Raw genomic sequence first — 4,899 nt, 5'->3', positions numbered from 1 at the left:
GCCTCGGTCTATGTGAAGGGGACAGTCGTTCCGCGATTCTGGTACATAAAATCGCGGCGATTTCGCCAGTGTGAAAAGGCCTTAAGTAACTTAAGGTTAACATTATTAGCTATCTACATTTAACTTTTAAACTTTCAACATTTATTAAACTATGTGTATCAACATCCATTAAACTATTTGTCTATTAAACTATCTGTCTATTAATAACTTTTAAACTATCTACATTCAACTTAAACTGTTTACTTTTAAACTATCAACTTTTATTAAGCTATGCAACCACCATGTCCGTCCTAGCGTCATTTTCATGCACTGGTAATTCCCTGGAATTACGTTTTCTAGTTATTATTGGGGGCCAAGCAGCGAAGCTGCGAAGGCCCCCATTGAGTTACTAGCTTTTCCTATTATTGGGGGCCTAGCAGCGAAGCTGCAAAGGCACCCATTGAGTTACTAGCTTTTCCTATTATTGGGGGCCTAGCAGCGAAGCTGCAAAGGCACCCATTGAGTTACTAGCTTTTCCTTATTATTCTTCTGCCATTGGAGTCTATGGCAGCCCATAGAACGCCTGGCTAAAAAGTGCTGAAATTTGGCAGAAAGTTTCTGGACACTCCACTGACCACTCATGCTAATTTATGGATCCTTCAAACCCAGCCGTCTAGCGCCACCAACAGGTCAAAATTTCGCCGAAAATTGAACCGTTGGGTCTAAAGTTATGAAATTCGGCGCACTGACTCAGGACCGTCCTATGATCACTCTCACCAATTTGTAAAAATATATGGAGCTATTTTCATGTGACTGTCAATGAAACTTGCCCTTTGCACCCTGCTCCTAATAAAGTCAGCAGTTAAAGTCCAATAGGGAAAACAATACACTCCATGCAGATAACTCATGGGCTGTTCCATGCACGTAAATGTGGTGTTGATGGAGGGAATCAGGAGGTCACACCATGGGCCAGTTTAATGTCTCCCAGTGAGTGGTTTTGGGTAGTTGATGGTTTTAGGGGTTATGAAAGACAGACTGGGTAGTAATGTATAGGGAGAGGATAGTAATGCACTCTCTTCTTAGGTATGTGTGTATGTGTGCATGTGCAGGGTGGTACTGGAAAAGAACGATAATAAAGATAAGAAAAGGGTAGACAATAAAACCTTCCCTCAATAAACAGCCTGTAAAATTCCTTATGATCAATGGTACATGACGAAATCAGAAGTCCAAATAGCAAGTTGTAAAAAATATATGGTGCTGTTGTCATGTGATTTATCAGAATGAAACAGGTCCCAGGGCTGCAAACTTTTCAAAAAACCTTGGAGTGAGATTTGGTGGGGTGCGTGCAGAGGTAATTTGAAAGACAACCGATTATCCCGCCCCTCGGACTGAGCACTGCGAACGGTGAGTGCCCATTTTAATGTGGGTCTGGCTTGTCAGGGTAGCATTTTGGGGATGGCCAATACTAAATTCAATCAGATTCATAGCCTACATCCTGATGTGTTGATATTGAGGCAATGATTCTATGCAAAGGCTTGGGCTTCAGGGCCCCCTGACACCTTGGGCCCGGAAGGCCCGTGCAGTAATCCATCCCTGGGACCAGGGTCCCAGAGTTAAACATTGGTATCAAAGGGATCTAGCCTACTACTAGGACCATGGGCGTCGGAGGCATTGTGAAGGTGGGTGGGACATTTCAGAGGTGGGGTATGGGGGTCCTCCCCCAAAAAAATGTTTTTGGACAAGATGCAATTTCCTGAATTCTGGTACATTTTAACAGGTTATTTAGATACTTCTATATAACAAAATAAAGCCAGCCTACGAAATTAAAAAAAAGTAAATCATGCGTAATTTAAAAATAACTCAATAGGCTACTTGGCTACGCAATAAGGTTTCCATTACAGCACCGCAGACGTTCAATGAACGCATGAAAGCTTAAAGGGGAGTTTTACATAGCCTAGCGTAAACCTATAGGTTATTATTTATTTGGCGTACCTATAAGGCTTTTTACCTTATCAAAAGTGAGGGGGATGACTGATCTCTTCAACACTGCGGGGGATTTGGCGCTTGTCACTGTGTGTGTGACAGTGCTACATTTCACAGTTATAACATATGCTACATTTCACAGTTCAGAAATGTTCAAAAATGTGTTTACATTTCAGCACTCCATGAAATTATGCAGAAGTGGTCACCTGTTCAGCTAGTTTATTTAAGATAATATATTGGTCATTGTAATGGCCATAGCCTATAGCCTACATGCTATTACTTTTTCAGGATGTACCCATATCTGCAGGATGTGAATGTTTGCATATGGCTTATGTCAGGCTTTATTTCAATATTTGTGTCTCGTTATTTGATTTTCTTCATATTTTTGCATTAATGTCACTAGGAAGCATGCCAATATAAATATATTCATTTATCTGTAATGGGATTGGCTGGAACCTGACAATATAAGAATCATGATAGTGGGATAATCTATGGCTGAGCAATTTACAAAAATGTATGTAGGCCTACTGACAAATAGTTTACAAATATGTAGAAATGTGTTGCAATTTCAAAACCGGATTACTCAGGAACCACTTATTGCACAGATGCATGCTTTATATCCTTGTATTCGGTACGGTTTGCTGTTTATTGTGATATTGTGTTTGCCACGTGTTGTGTGAAGGGTTAGTGAAATATTAAACCGAGAGTAATGGGTGTGCACTGTGTGCAAAATGCAAATATGATTAGCCTAAATTGCACGTCGGTTCAATGTTAATTTTCTCGCGAACCATTTATCACAGCAACTTGGCGCTAATATCATTGGAAAGCGCGATGTGTGATGTGATATATGTATAATAGGTTTAGTTTAGTTGAACCTCATCTGCCAGGTATTTGATCTACCAGGTTGACACTTCAGCGTGAAACATACTCAATAATACTCAAAGCATACCTGAAGCCGGGGAAATGCGGGGGGAATGCGCCTGGGACGGCTTCTGAAGTAGCATCGCAAATGAGAGAAAATGTAGAAAATTCCACAGACAGGGGGTGCTCTTGAACCCTCTAACCGTCTCTGAAAGCATAACCGTGGCTCAACAGGTAGATCTATAGATAGGCTAAACTCATTTTTCAGGCATCTGACCGACCGGGTTGACATTTAAGCATGAGAAATCGGGGGTGTGGCGTGTGAGTGTGTGAAACTAATCAAATGTGTGTGTCTCACGGCCAATGCGTGAGAGTTGGCACCTATGAGGTCCTCTGCAGTTTGATCCTAATAAAGTCAACAATTAAAGGACCAGTATGTAGGAAATAATGGAAAATAAACTGTAACCATTCCAAAAATGATCACCATATGTTGTCGAGAGTAAGGAAACACGATGAATTGAAGTAATGGCTTATTTGACAACATTACTCTAACCTGTAAAACCAATGAAAAAAAAATGAGTTACGGGGTGGAATCTCTTGGAATTTTCATTTATGTTTTGAACGATTCATTCTAGAATAGCGTATTAATAATGGGCTAGCGCGTCCTCCTATTTGGGTTGCCAAATTAGCAAAGGCCAACTGTCAACAGCTGTCAGTTGTAGTCATGAACGCCTATGAGAGGCAGGCAAATTTCCAAAATTAAAACAAGAAACAAATTAAGTGGACATCGGTGGAGCTTCCTGAGATGGTGACGTCTTCGTGAAACGAAGAATATCAAGTCTGACGCAGAGCTGGCCATATTTCTCCACAACAGGTAGCCTATGCTAAACTTCATCTGCATCGCTAACTTCAGCTAAATATGTTACGTTGGTTAGAGAGGTATTTTTTGTTTCCACTGTTTCCGTAATGTGTAGATGGGTCATGGTTGGAGAAACATTAAAGCAGCTGCAGGTCCACTAACGTTAGCTAAGTCTTCATTACATCTGGCAACCCAGAAGAGGCTCGCGTCTGGTAGTCTTGAGAACGTTCACCAGTGTTTTGATTTTGGCCTACAGAACGTTCGGTAACAATCCTACAAATCGCACCTTTAATGTCCAACAGGGAAAACAATACACTCCATGCAGATAACTCATGGGCTGTTCCATGCATGTAAATGTGGTGTTGATGGAGGGAATCAGGAGGTCACTCCATTGGCCATTTTAATGTCTCCCAGTGAGTGGTTTTGGGTAGTGGTTCTAGGGGTTATGAAAGACAGACTGGGTAGTAATGTATAGGGAGAGGATAGTAATGCACTCTCTTCTTAGGTATGTACAAAGAAGAAGCACAAAGAAGAAGGATGCAAATCAAATATGGTGACGAAGCCGCCAAACAGGAAGTGGGCTAACATCTCGGAGACGCTTTAATGTATGAAGTCCAAACTTGGTATAAGGACCTGTTATCTGAATATAATGACGCACTAAGAAATTGGCATCATTTGGCCTCTACAGGGGGCACTGCAATACCGGAAGTGAGCTTGTATCTCAGCAACGCTTTGATATATGAAGTCCAAACTTGGTACAGGGACTTGGTATCTGATTGTGATGACGCAATAGGAAATTGGCATCATGTGGCCTCTATAGAGGGCGCTGCAATACAAGAAGTAAGCTTGTATCTCAGCAACGCTTTGATGTATGAAATCCAAACTTTATACAGGGACAAAGTAGCTGATTGTGAGGACATGCAAGGAAAGTGGTCTTATTTGGCTCTAGGGGTGCTGTAATAAAGAAAGTGAGCTCACATCTCAGCAACTCTTTGGTGTATGAAGTCCAGGGACATGGTAGCTGATTGTGAGAACGCACAAGGACATTGGTGTAAATTGGCCTCTAGGGGCACTGCAGACATCCCAAGTCTCCCGGAAGTTCCGGGAGTCTCCCGCATATTGATATCGGCTCCCTGACGCCCGCAAATTACATAAAATCTCCCGGAATCTAGAGTGAGTGATCAAAAGCATGCATGCTGGGTGTTCCCATGCTGCCT

This window comes from Alosa sapidissima, chromosome 7 (assembly GCF_018492685.1).
Source record: "Alosa sapidissima isolate fAloSap1 chromosome 7, fAloSap1.pri, whole genome shotgun sequence".
In the NCBI taxonomy this organism is placed as follows: Eukaryota; Metazoa; Chordata; class Actinopteri; order Clupeiformes; family Clupeidae; genus Alosa; species Alosa sapidissima.
This window is presented reverse-complemented; position numbering follows the sequence as displayed.